The sequence below is a fragment of the Plectropomus leopardus genome, chromosome 17 (assembly GCF_026936395.1).
Source record: "Plectropomus leopardus strain MGB_pleo_1.0 chromosome 17, ASM2693639v1, whole genome shotgun sequence".
In the NCBI taxonomy this organism is placed as follows: domain Eukaryota; kingdom Metazoa; phylum Chordata; class Actinopteri; order Perciformes; family Serranidae; genus Plectropomus; species Plectropomus leopardus.
In genome coordinates, this window is record NC_142192.1 from 3543758 (window position 1) to 3570157 (window position 26400).

The 26400-nt window shown below is 40.6% G+C and overlaps 1 protein-coding gene across 3 annotated transcripts in view; it reads right to left on the reverse strand.

The window, feature by feature from the left end:
- nrsn1l (neurensin 1-like) overlaps positions 1–26400 on the reverse strand; it is a 190382-nt gene that overhangs the window by 23946 nt on the left and 140036 nt on the right. For all 3 annotated transcript variants that reach the window (XM_088090302.1, XM_088090304.1, XM_042506830.2), the window contains exon 5: positions 18125–18225. The gene's annotated coding sequence lies outside the window, so the exon portion shown is untranslated. The remainder of the gene's footprint in view (positions 1–18124; positions 18226–26400) is intronic.

The following is a 26400-nucleotide window of genomic DNA, read 5'->3' on the forward strand; positions in this document are numbered from 1 at the left end:
GAGATGCAAAGGACCTGCACAGTGACACAAATAATTACAAAAAATGTGAATATCATTCCAAAGAAACACAAAACGATAACAAAGAGACAAAATGACCCCAAGGAAACACAAAAGGATTAAATGAAACTACCAGCAAAACCCTATAAAATTATTTAATTAAAACACAAAATGACCATAAAGAGTAACAACACCACAAAAAAGATTCATGATGACCACCAAGAAATAAAGGAACTGCACATAGACATGTATTAACTACTATTAACAGGCAAAATAACTACAAAGAAACACAAAAGACCCCCCCCCAAAAAATAAAAAAAGACTAATGCATAACAACTACAAAGAGAAGCATAACCAACACAAAGTCTATGTGACTTGCTCCTATGTAGGAGAGGTGGTGGGGCCCTGGAGCCATTTGTCTTATAATATTACTATGACTGTGGCTCACAAAAAAAGGACCACACCCTTTAAATAATAATACAGCTAATTGGCCAATTTCTTTCAATTGTATGCCACTGTCTACAACGTAGCTGACCTCACTGTTAGGGACAGGTGCCACACAGTGATTCAGCGCTGGCTAGCTGGTTAGCCTGTTATCATTGTTGTGTAATTAAGTGTTTTCTTTTTCCCCCACATGGGCCAATTTATCTTTGAAAATAATATGTTGGACCTGTGTAAATGTATATTTTCAGACATGTTTAAAATTTTGAGAAACAAATAAATACCAAATAAGTTGACGACCCCCCTACAGTAGTCCTGAGTACCCCTTCGGAGTCATGGACCCCTTGTTGATGACCCAGGCTTTTTACAATATAGCAATCACACCAGAACGTAAAAATGCTATAGGAATAAAAACCCTGAAAATGTGTCTATATACCACAGGAGATTAAAGCACCAGCTGCTCCACTCACCACAGAGTCACTACTTGTCTAAAGGAATATTAAGCAGTATTATATGAAAGCCAGACTAAAACTGCCTATATATTTAGAAGTGTTCTGAAAGTTGAGGTCTACCACTGTTGTCAGTGATTCAGCTGGGATGAGCCGTTTCTTGATTGGCCTTCACAGAACTCGGACCTCAACCCAACACCTCAAGATGAATTGCGAGTGATGCAGGCCTTATTCCAAATATCAGTGGCTGACCTCACTCTTTTGGAAAGCCTTTCAAGAAAATCGGTGGCTGTTAAACGGCCTCACCACTGATTTTTCAATCAAAAATGTTCACTTTGAGTTAGGATTCCCACTCAACCTGTGAACAGTTTCATATCTTATCCTGCTCTGGAGGGAGATAAATTCTGAGAAAACAACCCAGATGATGTCATCAAGGTTATCTTGACTTCTGCTTGAAAACAAATTTACAAGAGAAAGCATCTCAAGGGTTAGAAGGTATGGCATTTAATAACCCAATTAGCAGAATAAATCTTGGCATTGCACGTTTCTGTAAGCCTGGGATATATTACATATGCACGTTGTTACGTAGCGGATACATTCAAGCTTTATGTTTCAACAACACTGTGGTTAATGGGTGGTTAGGTTTAGACACAAAAACCACTTGGTTATGGTAAGGAAAAAATCATGTTTTCATTTCAAAATCCAGAATTGAAAATTCTCAAAGCTCTAAATGATTAGTCTCAGTTATATCTTACTGGGCTTATAGTGTGCTATTATCCTACCAAAGCACTGCATCCTGAGAATGCAGGGTTACTTGTGGTTCCTTAAGTCTCCAAAAGTAGAATGGGAGCCAGAGACTTCAGCTATGAGGCTCCTTTCTGTGGAACCATCTTCCAGTTTCAGTCCAGGAGGCAGACACCACCCTCACATTTAGGAGCTGACTTCAGACTTTTTTTTTGTTAAAGGGTTTCTTTGAGGGGTGATTTTTTTCCTTATTGGATGTGAGGGTCCAAGGACAGATGGATGCTGTATGCTGTAAACCCCTCTGAGGCAAACTGTGATATTGGTCCTTACAAATAAAATTGAATTGAGTGTTTTGGCTTAATATACCCACCTTCTGTGGCAGTAATTTGGCAGGAAATAAATGGATATCTCAGTAAAAAAAAATTAATTAAAAAAAAAACTTTTACTCCTTATGGCACTACGCCCAGTTGAACAACAGTAGGTTGTGAAAAAACAAAAAATTTAAGTAGCTAAAAAGCCACCAAAAGGAGAAGCAGTGACTCACTAAAGACTACCATCTTGTTCCTTGTTGGTCCTGAACAGGGTTCCTTAGAGGTCTGCAACTTGGCAGAAATCTCACCAAAATTTCAGACCATCCACTATCCCCTCCAACTCCCAATGACAAAGTCAGCTCATATACTATGTCACTTTAAAACATTGATATGATATGAATATGAAATGCACAAATGCACCATATGTGTACAGTGGCAACATGATCTCCTGGTGACTGGGCTGCCTAAAGGGCCGATGAAATGAAATGATGCTATTGGTTGCATGCAGAAAATGTAAGAATCTGTATTTTTGGAGCTTGAGCTTGTTAGGTTTCACAGCTTTATTCAATCAAAAAGACCAAATCCCTCAAGTAGTCTTATAAAGCAGCATATTAATACCCATGGTTTTAAATACTGAGAAGTCAGATAAAGGTGTTAAAGTCCACACACCTTGCGTTGCATTATATCCTCCTACATGTCATCATGGCTAGTTAAAATTGAAGATCGTAAGTTTCAATGGTGTGCTTCAAGTCAAAATCTATCAATCATCATTACCAGTTGGTATGTCGTGTAAAACGTAAATAAAAACAGAATACAATGATTTGCAAATCCTTTTCAACCTACATTCAATTGAATAAACTACAAAGACAAGATATTTAATGTTCAAACTGATAAACTTTATTGTTTTTTTGCAAATATTCACTCATTTTGAATTCGATGCCTGCAACATGTTCCAAAGAAGCTGGGACAGGGGCAACAAAAGACTGGGGAAGTTGAGGAACGCTCAAAAAACACCTGTTTGGAACATTCCACAGGTGAACAGGTTAATTGGAAACAGGTGAGTGTCATGATTGGGTATAAAAGGAGCATTCCCAAAAGGCTCAGTTGTTCACAAGCAAGGATGGGGCGAGGTTCACCACTATGTAAACAAATGTGTGAGCAAACAGTCCCACAGTTTAAAAACAACGTTTCTCAACGTACAATTGCAAGGAATTTAGGGATTTCATCATCTAAAGTCTAAAACATCATCAAAAGATTCAGAGAATCTTGAGAAATCTCTACACTAGGCGGCAAAGGCGAAAACCAACATTGAATGCCCGTGACCTTCGATCTCTCATGCGACACTGCATTAAAAACCGACATCATTCTGTAAAGGATATTACCACGTGGGCTCAGGAACACTTCGGAAAACCATTGTCAGTTAACACAGTTCGTTGCAACATCTACAAGTGCAAGTTCAAACTCTACCATGCAAAGCGTAAGTCATATATCAACACCCAGAAACGCTTCTCTGGGCCCAAACTCATCTGAGATGGACTGACGCAAAGTGGAAAAGTGTGCTGTGGTCGGACGAATCCACATTTCAAATTGTCTTTGGAAATCATGGATGTCGTGTCCTCCGGGCCAAAGAGGAAAAAGGACCATCCAGTCTGTTGTCAGCGCAAAATTCAAAAGCCAGCATCTGTGATGGTATGGAGGTGTGTTAGTGCCCATGGCATGGATAACTTGCACATCTGTTAAGGCACCATTAATGCTGAAAGGTACAGGGTACAGGTACAGGTTTTACAGCAATATGTGCTGCCATCCAAGCAACATCTTTTTCAGGGAAGTCCCTGCTTGCAAGAAAATGCCAAGCCAGATTCTACATGTGTTACAACAGCGTGGCTTCGTAGTGAAAGAGTGTGGGTTCTAGACTGGCCTGCCTGCAGTCCAGACCTGTCTCCCATTGAAAATATGTGGCGCATTATGAGGCACAAAATATGACAAGGGAGACCCCGGACTGTTGAGCAACTGAAGTCGCAATCAAGCAAGTATCTGAGAGAATTTTACCTACAAAGCTTTAACAATTAGTGTCCTCAGTTCCCAAACGATTATTAAATGTTGTAAGATTATTGAGTGTTGAGTGTCATAAGGTAATACAGTGGTAAATATGCCCTGTCCCAGCTTTTTTGGAACGCGTTGCAGTCAAACTCAAATTCAAAATGAGTGAATATTTGCAAAAAAACCCAAACAAAGTTTATCAGTTTGAACATTAAATATATTGTCTTTGTAGTGTATTCAACTGAATATAAGTTGAAAAGGATTTGCAAATCATTGTATTTTGTTTTCATTTCTGTTTTACACAACGTTCCAACTTCATTGGAATTGGGGTTTGTACTTATTATTAATCAATATGGCTCTTTTTTACTATCACAACCTTAGTATGAGTATTATGAAGCAAGCACAGCATCCTTTGGGATTATTGCAGAAGTACTACAATGTTTTTTTCAGTTTGAAGGTAAGTTTTTGTCTAAAAAGTATAAAAAAGCCTCACGCACCTACATCAATCAGACAGAGAATTCTTTTATAAAGTTCTCAGTGTCTAAATTCAGCACAAAAGAAAAAAATGCAGAGGCGTTTTATCTATGTGCAGTAGACCTTCAGTTTCATGGCTGAGTCTTTTCAACTTTTCACCAACAATGAGGTAAATATCGTATAGTAAGGTACGTTTTTGTACAATTCTGGAGCCCCTTTAACTGTCCATCAAATGCCAATCTGACAGGATGGTCTACTTAAATTGAGTGCTGCATTCAGCAGCTGTCAATGGCTGATAGTGCTTCCGGGAACGCAAACTAAAGAAGCGTTTCTGTCTCTGTAAGCGGTACCTCTCATTAAAGGCAGGCTTACTTCAAGGCATGGTCCGTCTCTGAAATAATGTTAAAAGAAACAACCTCACACACACACACACACACACACACACACAAAGTCAGATATGCACCAATATGTGTTCTGTAAATATTTCAGTGTTTCCTGAAGATGCATTATTTATGCAGACTGTCATAACAGATCCCAAATGAAAAGAAAACAAATACTGTCATTTTCTCATATTTATCCGACCTATGTGTGTGTATGTGTGTGTGCAAAGAACATTTGCTACCAGGCAGCAAAAGTGTGTGTGAGTGCATGGGTGTAGTGGTTCATCATCTCTGCATATTTGTTATTTGGACACAGTATGGTAAAGCATAAAAGGCAGGATAAGACTGTTTCCAAGGTGCCCTTTTGAAAGAAAGACATGGAAAACTGGTCTTGTTTGTCATTCAACTCCACACACACACACACACACACACACACACACACACACACACACACACACACACACACACACACACACACACACACACACACACACACACACGTTTCTGTATGACCAAGCTGTGCTCTATCACAGAGAAAACAGAATTTCCATGGTTACGAGTCCAGCAAGGTCAGACACAGGAAGTGAGTGCTAGGTGTTGATTGGCTGTTAGATAATTACACTTCCCTTTAAGATGATGAGCAAACAGGATTTTTTTTTCCATCTACTCTATTTAGAAGCTGTTGTAAAGCATTATCAGTCATTTCAGCTGCATGCCTTGCTGCCCTTATTACTTCCTTTATTCACCACCTCAGGAGGGTTATCCTTTGGTGTGATAAATTATGCATTGTGCTTGTCTGGTATCTTAAAAATAACCTGTGCACCAACCCACACCAGCCCATAAAGCCACTGTCAATATTGCAGAACATTCAAGCCATCATGTTAATTTGTTTTGAAAAGCCTTCATTTATTGGCTTGTCAAATAGAAAGGGTAAAACATTTCCCAAAGCCAGAATAATTAGGTTTGATGACTATATGAGACTTTCAGTCTTTAATTTTCTCCACCTGTCTAATCCTTGTCAGGGTGGTAGGGATGGTGGCCAAAATCCCAGCATGCACTGGAAGAGACTTTCTGATGATTTATGACTTAAGTGGAGTGCTAATATAGATAGATACGTTTCAAGTCCATCTCCTTTTTATTTTTTGCACCATTTGAATGCTTAAATATGTTATTCTTAAAGTCTGAAGGAATGTTTTGCCTTCACAGAAAAAAAAGCTTATTCAGTTTCTTGCCAAGAGTTAATGAGAAGATTGATACCACTCTGTCTTAAGAGTAGGTAAGTTGCTGGAACAAGCAGTTGGCTAATTTAGCTTAGCACAAAGACTGGCAAACAGCTGTCCAAAGGTATGCCCCCCAGCGTCTCATAGAGAAGGGCACAAGGGCACCCTATGGTGTCTCTATATGAAACACAGCTTAAACACATGATTAATACTGAAAAACAGTTGCAGTTAAGTCGAGGAAACAAAACTACTTGGTTAGGGTTAGAAAAAAGATCATGTTTTGGGTTAAAAATTTGTTTGTAACGTAAGAATAGCCGTGTTCTCATTCCAACTCATCACATGGTGCTTTTAGGTATTGTTTTGCGTAAACTGTTTCTTCTCCCTGATAATGTTACAGTGATGTCAGCAAATGCAAATGGTGGGATGATGCAGCCTGTTACTGTGATGTCAACAAATGAAAAAGGTGGGAAGAAGCAGCATGGCCCTGATGTTTACAGCCCTGACTGCTGAGATGGTTAGGATTAGGCAAAGGGCACAGAAGGTTAAGTTTAGGAAAAAGAGGCACATGGTGAGGTGCAGAAAAAAACCCATACACATCAACAACGGAAGCAAATTCCGGACTTCCAGAGTCAGTTGTTTGTGGGACCATCAGCGTTTCATGCGCACACGATCGGTTCCGTCCATTACCCGTGCACGTTGCATGTGGATGCGCCCCGAGCCATCTGGCCATATGCCAGCATATGATAACAATGCCACCAGTTCAACTGTTATTTATGACATCTATTGCTCGTCTGTCCGTCCTGGAAGAGGGATCCCTCATCATCCTCTTCGGCTCTTCCTTAGGTGTCCCCCCCCCCACAGGGGTTCTTTTTCAGGAGTTTTTCCTTCGGTGATGTGAGGGTCTAAGGGCAGAGGGATGTCGTATGCTGTAAAGCCCTCTGAGGCAAACTGTCTTTTGTGAAAATGGGCTTTATCAATAATCTTGACTAAAAGTTACTTGACTTCTGTCTGAGTATGTTCTCATCGATGCCGGGGTGAGAACAGGCTAACATAACTTCAAATCACTAAAATACTGTATGTCACAAGAGTGCTGTCAGTGCACAATGAGCATATGTAAATACATTAACATTAACATTAATCAAATTAATATGGCAACATAATCACTGCCTGGATAATGTTTAAAGGCATTTCTTTCATGTAACAAAACACTACATTCATGTACAACAAGCTACAGTCATATTCAGTGGAAGCCAGCGATATGAAGCTGCAAATTGACACCCAAGAGTTGCCACTACATGACAGGCATGACGCGCTACAAAGACGTAGAGATGGCTTAAACTTTTTTCAGCGCTCCAGTGACACAGTGAAGTGCCAGCCAATCACACATTTTGGTTTCTAGCTGTGGTACTGTGTTATTTAGTAAAGTTTGCTGCTGCTATGCAAGCTTATGTGCCTTGCAGTGCACCCAGAGAAGCAATGTGGTGGTGAAATGTGATGTTAAAATGGGGTTCAGACATCAACGAAAAGCACAGATATCTGTTTAATCAAAATAAAGAGTGGCAGAGTAACTACATTAATGAGCACCTGAGCAACACTTCAATGGTGACTAAACTGCAAAGGACAATTCAACAGAATTGTTGTTTGTAGTTTGAACAGATCTTTAGTTTTAGGCAACAAATGCACTTTGGTCAAGGACAGTTGGTTAAATATTAATAAAAAGGAAATTAAAAAAATAATGCAGTATTCACAACAACTGGATACCGCATTTCAAGATTGCCTATATCATAGGAAATGTGAAATCGATTGTCAGTGAACATTTTACCAAAATTTTCAGTATCAACATTTTTGCAACTTATCAGACACATTAAGGAGCAACATTTCCTGATTATGTTAATAAATAACATAACTCGCTCAGCATTACATTTCCTCAAGTCGCTTTGCTGTTTCAAATTGGGAGCATATAAACGTAATTGCTAAGGCGTAAGGGTTGATTAAAACAATGTTGACTTTAGGTTGCAAACAGAACACAAACTGCAGCTGTTTTGTGTGACCCGATCACCTCCCCTACCTTCAGTCCTGTCCTACACAGACTTTCTTGCTCTTCATTCTATGTCAGTTGCTGTCTGCATCTAGTACAGCCATGCATGGGTTACGCTAGAGCGTGTTGAAAGCCGGGTGCATCTCATAATGATGCTAAAGAAGGCCTTTGGTGTTGGCATCACATACCAGTGGGCGTATTGTACTGGCAGCCCCTTTTGTCATGCAGAAATGGGTGTGGTTTTTTCAAAAATGGATTGTAAAAACAACAGAAACTGGTCACCTTGTTGCCAGCTCATACTTGAAGCTAAACTAAACAAAGCAAAGTGGTAATTGGCTTGAGCTACCTATTCCAGCCCATTCTCATTTCAAAGTTTTCAAATACAGCCACTTCTGCGGTGCTTTCGGCATAAGATCCCAACGCCAACAGCCACCTTTCGCGTCTGCATGATAACTGAAAACTAAACTTACAGAACCATTTGTGGTGTTCTTACACGCCACCGGATATCCAGATGGCACCTGCCGCATCAGCATGATGTGCGGATAGGCAGCGTCAGTTGAGAAAGCTGCATGATATGCTGCTGGACAGGGTCAGGTTGAAATTATGCCGGGTGCCTATAGGGTGGAAAGGTGGATGGATCCCACAAACAAATGACTTTAATGCAGGAGTCCAGTGTTCACTTTCACTTAACCATGTGCCTCTTTTGCCTAACCCCAACCACCATCTGTGCCAGCATTTATGTTTGTCGACGTTGCAGCGTTGGTTGCCATGTGCTTTTGCTGCCTAAACATAACCATGTGCAGCATCATTCCAGAACATCAACAACCAACACAGAAGAAGAGCATAATATGTAGCAGCAGAAGTCCACTGCAAAGCAGCAACATGTGACGAGTTGGGATGAGAACGTGTTGCATATTTACAACACAGTCTCATTCCAACTATTCACATGGTGCCGCTGTGGCATCTGCTACTTATGACGTTTTAGGCATATTTCTTTGGCGTCAGGTGTTTATGCTCCAGGATGGCGCTACAGCGATGTTATCAAATGCACATGGTGGGATGACGTTACACGTGGTTATGTTTTGACAACATAAGCAAATGCCAACCAATGTGGAACGTCAACAAATGCACATGCTGGCACAGATGGTTAGATTTAGGCAAAAGAGGCACATGTTTAAATGCAGAAATACCTCATCACATTCAGATGGGAGGCGAACACCAGACTCCTGCATGTAAGTCAGTTGTTTGTAGAACGAATTAACTGCCCCTTGCACCGGCCCTAAAGGTGCCCTCCTTATAGTACTTCATCACCAGCAGCATTTCAACATGATGCTGTCCTTCTGCGTTATGTGCGTACATGACCGGTTCTGTCTGGCCACATTCTCAGGTGCACTGCTTGTGCGCGTATCATGTTGACACACCTGGTGCTGTCTGCCTGTGTGTAATAAAAACACGACTGGTTCTGTCTTGCTTCATTCTCAGTCCATGCTGTCCAACAGCATTCCATGTGGACAATGAGCCTTTTGGCAACACACACCTACGTCAAAAGCAAAGAGGAAGTATTTGACGAATTAGAAGTGAGAACGGGCTGATATTTATCACACTTTCTTTCTGTCTCTACCCATCTCAAACACGTTTCATATGCTTATATTTCTACAGCTTGTTAAAGCCTACCTATTTTCCTTTTCTTCTCTATATCTGAAATCCAGGCATACCTTATGGATTCACTAAAGCCATATTAAAACTCAAAATCATTCTGTCATTCTATCTCAAATGCAGGCCTTGACTTATCTTTTAATTGCACTAAAGGCTTGCTAACTCAAATACCCTTTCTTTTCTCCTCGTGTCACATCTCTCTTAAATTCAAGCACACAGTCAGGATACATCACTCTATCTCAAATACAGGCATACCTTTATAATGGCATAATTAAAAGCTGGCTTAATTCACTCTGCTGCTCTCTATGTCTTTGTTGAAAACAGGTATTGTAGGCGGTTACAGTTATTGATGCACCAAAGCTGTGTTAAAGCCTCATATTTCTTTGTTATCTTCAATGTAACTGTGCTTTTAGTAAGCACACATTTTAATTGCACAATAAAGCCTCTGTAAAGCACAAATTTCCTCTCCCTCTGTATATTATATGAAGCGGAGCGGCTACAGCGCTGCAGGCGGGGTGATGGCAGTGCACAGTTCAGAAGGTCACTGGATGTGTTTGTGGGTGAGGGGCCGCGGAATGGCTCCGTTACATCACGCAGAGCGTCAGATAATGGCACATTAACATGAATAATGCATCCCATGTTGACAAGCTGAGGGGAACACACAGAGTCTAAATATTCTATAAGGAGAGGAATTCATAGAATAGAATAGCACTTTGGGAACTAATGGGCCGTCAGGTGTCACATTCGATGATGAAGAGGCAGAGGAGTGTGTGCATGTGTCTGGCTGTTTGTGTGAATGTGTTGATGTGCGCCTGCATGACCGCGCCGCTCGTTATTGCTCAATACGGGTTATAAAACATTTTCTCAAAAAACCTTTTTAAATACATTCTCATTTTGGGCTTGGTGCTTCTCACTTGTGCTTGTCAGGAGGGAAAAATCTGGTTTTGAAAATACTGCAAGTAGTGCATGTGCATTATATGCTGTAATTAGATTTGCAGACAGCGGAGGTGTGGAGGAGACATAAGGCAAAAAATAAAGCTGTCACAATATGTCTGTAGTTTTGCGAGATGTAGACAGTTACTTCCGTTGAAAAATGTTTTGACTGGGGCTCTGATTGATTTGTTTTTTACTGAGGTGATCCATCGTAAGTAAAAGTCTTGCTTTCTGTGCTCCATAGAGCCTTGTATTCCTTCGGCCCTAAGCAGTGACAACTTTATGAGTTTCTTTAATGATAAAATTATAACTATTCGAGATAAAATCCATCACCTCTCACCCTTAACTGACCTGAACCCGCACACAGGTAGCTTGGATACGGCAGCAAGGCCTGAAATTTATTTGTACTGTTTTTTCCCCATTGACCTTTGCTGACTCTCTACTTTGATTTCTGCATCTAAGCCATCAACATGCCTGCTAGACCCCATCCCAACTAGGCTACTTAAGGAAGCTTTACCCTTAATAAAAAATCTTTTTTAGATATAATCAATGCTGCTTTATGTACTACGTACCACAGTCCTTTAAAGTAGCTGTCGTTAAACCCCTTCTAAAGAAGCTCACTCTCGATCTAGGGATTTTAGCTAACTATAGACCAATATCTAATCTCCCCTTTATTTCTTTAATTATATGTGTGTGTGTGTGTGTGTGTGTGTCTGTGTCTCTCTTTGTGTGTGTGTGTGTGTGCAAAAAACTGTTCATTTCCTGTAACAAGCATAAATTGACACAGCGTTCTGGAAAATCAACCAACAGACACCGGAGGGTACCTCCATGTGAAAGCCCACAGACAAAGTGGTGATATGTGATATGTTAGTATGAGAATACATTGCATATCAACATTTCTAAGTAACATAACATTCAACACATTCTCATCTTATCTCATCACATGGTGCTGCTCTGTCAGTGACCTTCTGCCTCTATTGACGTTTTAGGTATCCTTATGTGTCAGCTGATTACACTCCAGGATGCTGTTACTGTGATGTTAACAAATGCACATGATGGGATGATGCTGCAAGGTTCTTATGTTTACACAACAACACATGGCAACCAACGTGGACCACCAACAAAGTCATGGACAGTTTTCAGCTAAAGAGGCACATGGTAAGGTGTAGAAAAAACAAAACAAAAAAATCACATCCACATGAGAAGGACTCCTGCACAAAAGTCAGTCATTTTTGGGAACCATCCACTTCCCCACACGCCTGCCTTATAAGAACAACTGCATTGCAACAGCGTTTCATGCACACACAACCGGTTCTATCTAGCCGCATTCTCGAGTGATGCTGCTTGTGCAGGTTGCATGTGGACACCCGGTACTGTCCGGCTGTCGGCCAGCATATAATAATAATGCCACCAGTTGTGTTCGCATTCTCATCTGACACCATCCAAACGAGTTCCCCTTGGACGTGGAAGGTGGCTTTTGGCATGAAGCTGATATGCCGAAAGCACTGAAAGAGTGGACGTATTTACAAGTTCAGCGTGAGAACAGGCTGTGTTAGTGGGAGGTGAGGGGTATGGTCGCCTGTAAAGATGCAGACCAATACTTGAGACTAACACCTGTTGTTTTTTGTCCACCCTCTTCAGTGTTCCTACTGGTGTTTGTGGCACCAAAACTGTTTTTTAGTAACACATTGTGCATTTCCTTAAAGGGTTTATGCCACCAAATGTGGGTATTTTAAGCCAAAACATTATCTTTTCAAAACCATAACCAATTGGTTGTTGTGCCCAACATTCACCAGAGGGCTTCTGAAAAAAAATGCATGGTAACCATATAAATTATGTACAAATGTAACATATCTATGGTTTGTGTAAATGTACAACGACAACTTTCCCGGCGACTGGGTTGTCTTGGATTGAAAGCAGGCCTGGGTACTCCTAGCCTTTACATCATTTGTGACATTTTTTACAGATCATCCTGATTTCAGTCGTCATCAAAGTTATATGAAAGTAGGATAAAATCATCATTATTAACCATTCCAGCCATGTTTCAGCTGCAGGGAAAAAAATGTTTTACATATCCTGTTAGAATCTACATGTTAGAGGATGAAACATACCGAACTAAAACCCTGAAGCATGGCTCCACCTCATCTTTCGCCCCAAGAGGATAAATTTCATCATTCATCCACTGATTATCATTTTAATACACTATATTAACGTATTCAGATGTGAGGCCATCCTGGGAACAAATCCACTTACATAACCCTGCTAAGGATGGAGCTCTATCTGTCTATCTGTCTATATGATCAGATATACAGAATAACCCAGCTCAGTCTTGTCTCACATCTCAGACAGGCTGACCCACTTCTCTTCCTTTACCCGCAACAGACTGTGCCTGGAGGGGAGACTGGCCGCGACATAAGGCCGCTGCAGAGCTGACTGGTTCAGGGGTCCATCTCAATGGGCTCCTTTTATTCCCCGTCTTCCCTCAAGTCATTACAGCGGCAGATAGCAGACAGAGGGAATGGATGGGTTTCATTCCAACACGGCGCTTCCACTTGTCTGATCATTCAAGGTCATATCGAGCAGATCAATAAGACTACACTGATGTATGGGGAAGTGGATAACATCTGTGTGTGTCTGGAGGGGGGGGCACACACACCTGCACAGGGTCAGACACAGTGTGTTATCTCAGTTCCCAAATCTGACACTAGATGTCATTGGAGTGCAAGCACAGGGCTTTTTGTTCACCTTGTCAGTGCAGGATCCTTTGTTTCTTCAGTCTTCACTCAGTGCAATAACAACATACATATTTGAAGCCTTATAACATGTTTATCTGTTACAAATGTGTTTATCTCTGATTGCTGTTGATGGTAGCTTCCATTTGAACTTGAGGACATCAATGGCGTCTGTGAGATATTGCCAAGAAGACAGTGGGATGTGTAAACACTCTGCTCGATGAGTCAGATTGTTTTTCTCTATTAGAATAAAAACACATGTGAATAAAACTTATTTAACCCTTTGAACGGAAATTATCCACCGGGGCCTACATTGGTACTTTTGCTTTTTGTAATGTCATTTTTTTAAGTATATTTAAATGTTTCATATCCCTAAAATTTGTGCAGCCTGAGCTGAAAGGTTATGTAAGTAAATAAACCACAATAATTGATAAAAGTATTGAAATTCTTCCACAAATACAATTTTACAAAATGGAACCACAAAACATATTGATCCCAAAGATTTTTAAATGTAACATGTACCACATATTTCTCAACACACCATAAGTTATTTGAACTACGTGCAGTATTTAAGTTTTGAGATATGCTTATTTTTATGAGCAGAGTGCAAAGAAGTGATCAATTCATTATTCAGTTGCTGGCACCAATACACGTCTTAACACCACTGCAACGCAGCACAATGACATCATGCAGGCTGTTCTCACAAACTGTTAGTTGGTTTTCCTCTGAAAAGTGATGCGCCTAAATTCATACATATCCCACTTTTGAAAGTCCCCTTGGGTCTGTAAGGAGGCAGGTTATGGTGGTGGATGGGTCACAAAAGTCTGACTTTGCCCTGGGACTGCAAACCATGTGAACTTGGAGTCATTTTTTTTAGGCTTTTATTGCCTTTATTTGACAGGACAGTGTGAGTGTGAAAGGGGGAGGGGGGGCATGCAGCAAAGGGCCAAAGCTGGAGTTGAACCCGTGGCTGCTGTGGTGAGGATGCAACCTCTGTATATGTGGTGTTGCTCTATCCCAGAGCCACCAGACGCCCCAGCTTGGAGTCATTTTGAGGAAAGTCCTCATCATGTTTCTCTCACCAATGTAACCTAACCAAAGTAACTTGCCTACATCTAACCTAAGTAAGGACATAATGTCATTGCTAGAGTGCTTATTCATATATATAGATCGATATCATACAAAATGTTGTGTTTGACATGAGAAGTCTTAGCTTTCTGCTGCAAAAAGAATGAATGCTCTAGCTGTTATGGTTTTAATTGTCAATTAATATATATATATATATTTGTAGGATTATGCAATCTTTCACAGCCATTGTGGACAACTCTTGTTGTAATTGTGACAAAATACCATGTCTGCATGGTATGTAAGGTAATGTAATGTTCAGTCATAATGTGATGACAGAGAAGACAGAATCCTTATCTCTCTACTGTAAAAAAGGATGAATGTAAAGAATGAATGCTCTCGCTGTGATGGTTCTAATTTTAGATCTATTTAAACAAAATTATGCAAATAACGTAGCCGCCTGCAGGAGGCCCAAAACTACACAATTTAGGGCTGGGCTGTTTAAGTTATGGGCTGTCTGCGAGGCCACAGACTGCGATTCACTTCTCAACTGCCCAAGCTTCTCATCCAAATTTGGTCACCTCTGGACCCCAAAAAACCAAGAGGCTTCAAAATGGCAGTCCATAAATCAATAGGTGATGTCATGGTAGCCACGTCCATTAGTTATACAGTCCACAGTCTACAGTCATTACATATTGTCACCTTGCAGTGGACCTAGGTATCCTCTGTGTCTGCTATTGATGTTCCAGGATGACGCTACCATGATGTTAACACGAGCGCATGGTGGGATTATGCTGTACGTGATTTTATGTAGGTAACAAAAGCACATGGCAACCAACGCATCACCAAACACGCATGCTGCAACAGATGGCTAGGATTAGGCAACAGGAACACCTGGTAAGGTGTAGAAAAAAAACCACCACATTTAAACTGGAAGCTCACACCAGACCCCCACATAAAGATCCACGGTTTGTTGGACCTGTCCACCACCCCTCCCACCCCATGGACGCCTGCTACTCTGTTTTGATACATTCATATACACTCATACAACAATGGAACAGCCATCAGTAGCAATTTGAGCTTCAGTATCTTGCACAAGAATAATTTGACATGTTGACTGGAGTTGACAGGGATTGAACCACCAACCCTCCGATTGGAGGATGCCCTGTTCTATCCCCTGAAAATACATGAAGTATAATCACTTTCATGCAATTTGATTTGCTTTTTCCATATTCCCAAACTTGTTTCATATCTGCAAATGAGCTCTTATTTCCTTAAATGATGATCCAACACCAACAGTGGTTTTTAAAGGGTTATTCATTTCATACAGGGTCATGTATGGAGCAGCTTTGTTGTTCCAGTGAGACGTCACAACTGCATAAATATTTAAAAAACATATCACGTCTTTAAGCAATAAATACCCTCCATACGGCAGCTTCAAAGATACCTTGAATGCACCAGTGATTTCCACAAGGCTAAGTGTGTCATCAATATGAAACTTTCATTTAAGATGGTGTCTGCTGTCACATTGCGAGACATCAGAGTCTAACAGTATGGATCCATGGGTTTCGGTGTAATCATATTACAGCTGTAGGATATCAGCATGTAGGGGTAAGGAATCATTATCATATCAATAACACCATTTATCACTGATGTAATTAGATAGCTGACTGTATGTCATTCCAAACTGGCACATATAAATTCTATCCTAGAACGTCCCCCACCTCGCTCCCCAAGAAGTCATTAATGTATCTTAGTGTAACATTATCACATGGCTACATCCCTCTTCTCTATCTAATCTAATTCATCAGTCTAATAGGTCATAATTAATTGCTCCATTATTAATCGAGTGATGTCATACCTACATGCCTGGGGGTGAATGAACTGTCTGTCACCAGGAACGCCGCCTTTGAGCGCATGTGGCGTGTGTGTGTGTGTGTGTGTGTGTGTGTGTGTGTGTGCGTGTGCGTGTGTGTGTATGCTGGATGTGGCGATCATAGTTTGGCTGATCCGCAGCGCTGAGGGGTGTCAAAAGCTCCTCAGACTCAACCATCTGAAGATCAAATTTATCACTGGTTTGCGTGACCATGTGATTACTGCTGATTACCTTGGGTCAAAAGGTTCAAACATCATTTAGGAGGATATTACACTGCAGTGGGACATGAATATTTAACTGTCTCATTCTGCAGACACTTTTCTCTTTGGGATAACTTCAGCCAGAGGAGATGATGATTAGCCTCGCAGACAGAGCTAATGACCTGGGATGGATTAGAGTGGATGGCCATTGAATATGCCAATGACATGGAGTGGACAGTCTCATTCATGTAAAGGAGGAGTCAGGTGCAGAAGCTGGAGGAGTGAGCTTCACGATCATACCTTAAACCTTCAAAGCTATAATCCTTTAGATTTTCATGAAACAGAATCTGTTTTTTCTAACATTTATGGCCTGCATTTTTTCTGCAAAGAACAGTGCATGAATGAGTCTGAAAACACGGAAAGAAGTTAGCATTTCTGTACTTTTGGTTCCCTTGTCTTGAAGTCAATGGGCTTTTTGAAAAGGTTTTTGGTCTGTGGTTAAGACAAGATCAAAATAGTTTCATGTTTTGTTCTGCAACAATATATTCCACTCTTGTAAAATTTGCAACTTTAATGTGTCTTAAAAAAGGCGGTTGCTAATAAGTGGCTAAGAGACAAAAAAATGCCATCACACCAAACAAAAAATTTACAGTTATTGAGGTTGTCTGTGAAGTCATGCGGCTGTAGTGTAGTTTGTTCATAGGCACAAATGCAAATGCCAGAAGTAAAAAGCTTACATTTAGCTTTTTACTTCTGGCATTTGCATATGTGCTTCAAAAATCATGAAAGCGATGCTCCTTTGTGAAGAATCTTTCTCAACAAAACATGTAAGTATCAGAAACATCTGTTTGCCACAGAGCTTCTTTTCTGCAATAATCTAAAATCCAATGGAAAAATCCCATAGGTGTTTCGACGAGAGAACAAAGGCGACGTTAACTTCTGTCTGCATACAAAAGAACTCATCATCACTGCAGCACTCTATACACATTTAATCCATTTCCATTTAGTTATTTCCTCTCTATAGACTCACTTTCTCATTTTCTCATTTTTAGCGGCAGGGTCTGCCATTTCTGTGTTGGATTTCAATTGCCTACTCAAGCACAACGTAAAGTGTGCATGAATAGGCTTTGCTGTACTTGCTACCCCGAGAATTCTGGGATCAGATTTTTGTCCACATGAGTACTCCTAATTTCGATCAGGTTCATGCAATGGTATTAAACCAAACACAGGTCTTGCCAGATCAACCAAGACTGGAATCCGGGTCCATCAGCGTAGTGTTACGGCAACGGCACAGCCTCCGGAGCTGATTGTGGACATTCTGGACAATGCTCATGATTCCACTGGTTTTTCAGAGCGTCTCAGCAGCATCCCAGACGCGGTTCACGGCTTTGCTCTGGGGAAAATATGTGCTATATACAGGTCTATTTTTGACCTGTATATGCTGAGGACAGCAGCTATGTCAAGCCACATAGAGCAGATCGTACCAGGCAGGAAGTTAAGCAGCACTGCATCCTGTCAATTTTCTAAATACCACACCTTGCATGAACTCAGGATCATGTTTCACTTACCAAATGTTACATCAATAGTATCTGCTCCTTCTTCTTCTTCTTCTTCATCCAGCCCTCTGTATTCTGGCAAGCAGGAGAATTAATGTCCCTGCTAACAGCCACTGTACATGAAATAGAAAGAAAGTGGATAATAATTAAGAACAGCACTGTATTTCTATCATAAACACACTTAAAAATCTCCTACACATCTATTTCGTTCACAAATGAATTATTAATTATCTATCTGCATAATTATAAAGATGTATATGTTTTTAACTAAAACACAGCCACAAATCTTCAATCTATTCCATCTTTAACTGGATTCTTTTTAAACTGATCTGTAAAATTATCAAGATGAGCATGTTTTTTGACTGAAATGTGGCTTAAATTCTTTCTACTTGATTCCTAGCAGGACTGCAGGCTACAGCACAACAAAGTGAGTAAAAACATCAATAAACAGAGTCTACTCAGCCATGGTAAAATCACAAAAATCAAGAGAAGATGACCACAAAATCAAGGGAAAATTACAAAATTAGCCCAATCTCAGCAGGTCTACAGTATCAAACCTGAAGGACGCTCCACTTCTGAAGAGCTCACAGACGCTCGCGATGGGATATAGAGCCACGAGGAGGGCGGGGCAAAACAGCGTCACAGACATAAAGCCATCAACACGCTACTGGCAGAATCAAGGCTTAAGGGTTATAACTTTAGTGTTTGCCAAAAATATCAGAATGGAAATATAATATAAATTTAAAAAAAAGATAATCTCACTTTTATGCCATTTAATTAGCTCTTTCCATTTCCCCCAAAATGTTTCATGTCTGCAAATGAGCCCTTCTTTCCTTAAATGATAATTCAACACCAGCAGTGGTTGCAGCTCATTATAGAATTTTTAAGTATATTACTGCGACTTCTGGCAAAGCGCTTTGCTTTGCTTTGCTTTGCTGTGGGACTGCAGAGACACAGTAACAGGCCAAAACAAATACACAGATCTGCATCATGAAAACACACAGTTGGGAGAAGTTCAGACTGATGTTAGACGCACAGAACCACCTCAGAGAGATGTGTAGCGACATATTCATGCACACACAAACAGAAATGCATATTTTAACCACCTTGCCAGTGCTGGCACTGTATCATTGTCAGCCATCTGCCCCTTTGTTTCAAGCAGCATTGTAACCTTTCCCAGAGTGTGTGTACGTGTGTGTGTGCGCATGTGTGTTTCTGAGAGTTAAGTGTGTGTTATCACTGGCGTACACACATGCTTGTATATCCAGTGTGTGTTCTGGCTGCCAAACGTCCATTTGGTTGGGGAGGATTGCCAAGGTGAGGTGGAGGTCAATTCTACACAGCTGAATCATTGAACAGTGCTGCGCTGAGCGGCTGCCAAGCCTGGCAAAGCAGCGCGTAACACAATGTCATCATCTGGGTACAAAAAATCTCAGTGAGGATTCGGCTTCTAAATGTTAAGGCATGAGTAAAGATTCACACCACATGACGCGTTAATTTCCTTTTACATAAATTCTGCTTGTTTACTTTTCCACACAGTTTGCTTCTCCAGCTGACTTCCTCATGAAATTAAAAAAGATATTTCCTTCTTCTCTTTTCACACAGAGTTGGTGGTCAAGGCTGGTTTTTGTTGGAGTTTTTTTCCTGTGTGGGTCCAAAGATGCTCAGTCCCCACTGAGCGTTCCTGCTTTCATCCCTGGATCTGATCAATAATGGATGGAACTCCCACAGCCTCGCAGGCAGGGACTGCTTGGAAAAACTTGGAAAAACCAGCCGCAATTCTGCCAGCCCCAAGCGTCGCGCCGGAGACAGGGCTGCGCTTGGCCGCCAATTAGCACCAACATTTACAGTCGCTTGCTGGGTGTGACTGTTTGGAGGCGTGCGCACACACACACACAAACGCACCCTTCCCACACACACACACACACACACACACACACACACACACACACACACACACACATACAGACACAGACAAACACCTCTGGAGAGCCGCTGACCTACTCCCCTAACCACTTTATTGATCTGTGGGCCAAAGATGTGAAAGCCTATTGAGGTCATCATTAATGATTCATCATATCCAGAAAATGTCAAATGTGGCTTGGGAGCGTAAACATGAATGCGTCAGATGTTATGGAGTCATAAACATGTGAGAGCTTTGAAGAAATCCTCCATGCGTCTATATAAATCATACATGTAAGAGGAGAGGATACCGGGTATAGAGACGGCGATCAGATCGCCGTGATGCAACCGTTTCATCAGCATTTGTTCTGATGCTGTCACTCACTTTTATCAGGACTCACAAGAGCGCTATATGTTATTCTGAATAATCTTCCACTTGGCCCTGTCTCTGTCTTCAGTGTTGGCCTCCAGCATCATGCAAAGGATGAGAATCAATGGGACCAACATAAGAACAGTGCAGCATGCGTGTAAAAGCATGCGGTCTTTGCTTATTTGATGCTTTTAGTCCACGCAGTTGTCCTTTGATAAATATTCTAGCACACAGACACACACAGACATGTATATATACAATGCATTAGCTATTCCACTGAGACCCACACACATGCATGCTATCCCACAGGGACAGATCGAATGTAGCAGCCATGCACTCCAAGTCATGCGATCTGTGGATTTTAAGGCCCTTTTCTATATATTCACCAAATACACTGAAATAACAAATAAAGTGAGATGCCTCTCCTCTACACTGTAAAATACAACAAGTTGATTTTACTGTAAAAAAAAAAATAAAGGTAACCAACTGCCTTGAAAAATGTAAGTAAACATAACTACCAGTCTTAACCCTAAGGGCCTGTTTTAATATTACACACATTTGTATTGCTCTGTGCACAAAATGTGCTTTTCAAAATCAAGCTTTAAAAAATATTATACATTAATGTGATTTTCTACATTTAGTTATACTTAATCAGTGCTTATCATAAATATCAAATATTCATTAATTTTCAGAATTTTCACCCTTTAAATGCCAGGTTTTTGTCAAAATTGCCATTGTTTTTAGATGAAAAAAAACAACACTACAAAAACTGAATTTTTTCATAAACTACATGTTAAGTAGCTTTTTTTATTATCACAACCTAGGATATGTCAATGATTAGCAGCAACATTGAACATTTTTTTGCAGTGTCAAACACTGTGTCAAATACTGCTCTGCCCGCAAAATGTGCTTTTCAAAATCAGGCTATAAAAAATATTATACATTGATATGATTTTCTACTTTCATTAAGTTATTTTTTTAGCCAACACCAGACCTCTAATCAAATGTTCATTTCTAACACTACAAAGTATTTTTTTTTTCTTATCTCAGCCTGAGATATGTCAGTAATTTGCAGCAACATTGATTGAGACAGTGCACCTAGTGGAAATAGCATGTATTTTCGACATATGCCAAATACGGTAAAAATAATGTCATCGGGTGGAAAATAGCTAAAATTATAAATTCCAAGCAGAATGACACCCAGAAATAATAAAATGCATGTTTTTATGCTTTGATGGCTGTGGGGTCAAACATTGCAGTTTGAATGGGTTTAAATGGCACATTTTTTGCACTTAACAGTCTGAATATAACAATTTTGTTTCCAGTGTATTTTAGACTTATTGTAGAAGCTGAGCTGGAAATTCCAAGATTAAACCAAAATACAAAATCTTGTCAAAATATATGCCATATGCATGAACACAGCCAAAATGATCAAAGAATTAAGAATATAAAGTGAGTAAAGTGCAGCAAACAGTCCCTAAGGGTTAATTTATGTTTACTTTATAACTAATTGTAAAATTAGTTAGAATTTAATTAGACTGACTCAATTTTGTGAAGTTGTTGCTACTTAAAAAATTACAAGTTTAATTAAATTATTTTTTCTAACTTTCAGCAACTTCAGTAAACCAAGGTTACTTTGCTATACATCTGTATCTGCTGGTTGCAAACTAGTCAATTATATCTGCATTTTCTTAAACATGTTAAGAAAACAGAACTCACAGATCTCCTAATTAATCATCCACAACATCCTCTTTGTCATGATCAAGTTAAGTCAGACTGGTATACTGAAGTTGCAAGTTAATTTCAATTGTCATTTTTTGGTTGCAACAACTTGACAAAACTGACTAAATACAGCTACACTTTAAGCAAACATAACAATAAGATACAAAGTAAACATAAACATAAAAGATTTCTAGTTATATTTAGTTTACTTTTTCAAGGCAATCTGTTCCCAAGATTATCGTAAGTAAGATCAACTTGTCAGTGTATTGTACAGTGTTCGGCCCTGCAGCGCAAACGGTTCCCTGCTGTCTTTGGAATTACGTGATAAACTTCATAGTTGTTTTCCTACTGGACCGCTTGTGGAGGTTCTGTAATTTAGGGGCCTCGCAGACAGGGGCTCCTGGGCCCTGCACAGAGGTCCATTCAAAAATTCAAAAGTTAGAATTTATGGGTCGGGGCGAGTACAGGCTGGCCTTGTGTGGGAGCCCCAGACAACACCTGAGCAGGGGACATAAATTTTACTTTATGAGGGGAACTTGCTCAGCTCTAAAAACTCAATGTCCATGTGAGGTGGAGATGATTATAGCCTTACTTTCACTTACTGTTTTTACTCTCCTTCTCACTCTCACTAATGCATCCCTTAGAATTCACTGCGTTCATCAACATCACAACCCGTTCATTCATCAATTATGACAAACTGTCTTGTTTTCCCAGCACATTGACGACAGATGAGTTTCAAGACATACTAGACAGCAGTTCTGAAATATCTGCATTATTTACAGCAGCAGACAAGGGTTGGAGATTTACTTTTTTTTTTCACCAGCCACTTTGGTGGACTCCAAAATCTACCAGCCACTCAGAAGATAACTATTGTTTTGTTTTGCTGGTGAGCAGCAAATATAGCAGCCGCTTGCATATTTTACCAGCATTTGGCTGGTGCCTGCTGCTAATTTCCAACCCTGAATTCTCAATGTTTTCTCCACTCCCGTCTACATGCGTGACAACAACACGACACAGTGTAGCTCACTGGTAGCATGCAGCTGCACTTTTGGAATAGAGAAGGCACAGTCCTGATAGTCATTAGCTTGCCAACCTCTGGTAGTTTTACCCTCAAACAATTTCAACCTCCACTCTGTAAATCCACAGACAAATCACCCGGCACCTAAACCGTCCGTCCTCAGTCGTCACTTCATTTTTCAACCCAACAGGTTGCAGCTTGGTGGCAACGTGCAAAGAAACTGAGCGATACACCAACAAAGGCAGTGAAGACAACTGCAAGCTAGCAAACATAGATTTTAACCATTCAGGATATTGAAGAAATCATTTCTTGTGGAAATAAATTAATTTAAAATGTTTGCTAGGCCTCAAAGACATTGCAGGTTTCCAAACCACACTTGTGTAGGTTGCATACTGGGCAATTATTGGCCTCCACACTATATGTGATGTCAAAATCCTGCTCGTACATAAACGTGACAGAGTGAGGTTTAAGGTGAGAAACTTCCATTCTTCGGCAGATGAATGTCGTCCAATGTCACACTTTGCTCCTGCATTATTCTACGCAGCGAAGCTGAGGCATCAAAGTACAGGAACAATGAGCGAAACACATTTTTGAGTATAAAAATGAACACAGTAATGCTATAGCACAGGGAGCATATGATGCAACATACAGTGCAGAGAGACAGTGCGAGTCACCCACCAAACATTAGCAGACCCATCCCTGTAATTTCGTCCCTTTCTCTCCTCGCCACTCCACAGTGTGAGCTCTTATTAGAGCGGGCCCATATCTCTAACTGAACAATGACTTCATGTCTCTGCAGTTAATTATCTGTCTGATCCATACCATAGAGAAGAATGAATGAACTCCAGCACTGTGTTCCATACATAGGCCACACTAATGTTCTTTCCATATAGGCGGGCAGCGGTAGAGTCACGAGACAGAGCTATTAGACCAATGTAATGAGTTTACGTATGAGTAATGGCCGCACACTTACTCGCACTGAGAGCTCTCCACACATTGTTTCTAAATCAGTTCCTCTCCTGATCTGAGTGCGGTAAATCTTGCGGCTAATTTTGCAGGTTGGGGAATGATTTTCGGCAAATAACTTCTGCATACAGATGGGTGTGTTAGAGCGTGTTTGCAGGTATAATCAACACTATACAATAGCGTTCATGTACACCCAATACTGTACGGTATATAAACTCAAAGAGGCTCTCAGTCTCATTGAGATCCCCTGTGTCTGATCTAATACTTGTACAGTATATTGGCCTGAAATGTTGTAATGGCCCCAGCTGTGATTCAGTGGATGTGCTGGTCCTGCATCAGTGCTTTTAAACACCTCGGCCATCATTCTGCAGCACTGGTGTTTATTTAAATGGATTTGGCCTGCTCAGGCTGTAAAGAGAGCGGGCATAAAACACTGAGGGGCTAGTGAATTACCAGCAATAAAGCTGCGAGCCGAGCCTGTTGACGGAGCTAAGCCAAGGTGGGCCAAACTAGGCCATGCAGGACTACCAAATCCCCAAGCTTGCCTCTAACAACAGCCTGAATTCTTGCTAATTGTCTCTCCTTGTCATCCCTGTTTACTCAAGCCTCACCACTCTCCCTGCCATAATGGATTCAGGGGCCTGACAAGCCATGTTTGATTGATTTCTCTCCCTGACCACTCAGTGGAAGGACTCCTGGCTGCGTGCCAGCTGTACAGTGGGCTGTCCCTGATGTGTGAGTGTGTGTGTGTGTGTGTGTGTGTGTGTGTGTGTCTGCGCTGAGCACACACATTCTGATGTGTACGTGCACAGATGGAGCCACTATAGCATAACCGCCACGCTATAACTCTACAGTAGGATACTGCGGTGTACAGCGCTCTGCCTGCAGGGTGTCATTAACATTTAGAAACAGCCCCGGCATCAGTCACATTGCCTCTGCTTAGGTGTGTTTAACCTTTCTATATGGAGGGATACAGCAGCCAGAACAGAGGGGATTTAACAAAGAAATACAGCTGCTAGAATGGAAAGAAGTATTAAAATGGAACGTAAAGTTGATCAAAGGGCACTACAGAGGAACAGCATATTTCCATATGTATGTTTTGGGTGATTGTGAAAGTCAAAGTAAAGTCGTACAGGTGTGATTGACGTCCTGAGAGAGCAAAAGTTGGACTCTATATCAAAGTGAAACTTCTCTGTTCTACCGAGTCCGACTCTATGCAGTTTAAGTTTTTATGTGTGTCAGGGCTGAGCGGTTCCCGTGATGGATGAGCAGGGCTGTCATCTGCGGATCGCCTCAGTTAAGATGATAGATCCGAGCCTGCAGAGAGGTCGATTAAAGTTCACGGCTCCAGAGTTCAACTTGCCTTGCGCTTTTTCCCTCAAGTCAGACATTCTGCTGATGACGATCTGATGTTTACTCAAGTCTGAGACGGGCACGGGTCCAGTTGGCGCGATGGGCAGAGCTGATAGTTTAAATCACTGTTTCTGCTGAACATCTGCAGAATATGGCTGTGTGTGAGTGTTTGTAAGAGAGATGCAACGAGAGAGAGAGAGCTATTCTCATTATCGCTGAATAAGTAAGCATGCCCCGGCCTGCCAATTATGGGGTGTGACTTTCAAAGTTGTTAACATGTCTATGCACAGATGTTGTAGCAAATCACTTATATTGATATTGAGTAAATCTACATATATATATATATAAAAATACTATTTACAGCACACTTTCATGTATCAGCGTCTATTCTTGACACTGTTTATGTAAAACATGCAAAAGGTAGTATATGTGATGATATTTAAAACTTTACAACCCCAATTGCCTTTAACTATTAGTTAAACTTTTAAACCATGGGCAAATTGGTGTGATTTCTTTCAAAGACATGTAAAAAAAGGTGATGAATAAAGCAATGAACAACTTGGTGAGAAATATTCCACAAATCGCAAGTAATTAGTAAATTTAGAAAATTATTTTTAAAACAGCTAGGGAGAAATGTTTCAGGAGCAAAGAAGAAAGATAGGGAACTAAAAACTATTTATAATCATCATATTTACATATATAAAAATTATGTTACAGAATTAATTTAAAATACTTTTTCCAAATCTTGGATTTAAAGAGTTAATGCCTCGAAATGTCATAAAATGACAGCATTTTGTGGCTCAGAGCATGCATCACAATTAAAGAGCACTACAAACAGCACAACATATGCTGTAAATGATGTAAACCCAGTAATCTAATGGTAAATTATGAAGCACGGTTAAATAAAAGGGGAGCATTAGCCATAGCTGTCAGCTTACTCTGATTGATGGACCGCAC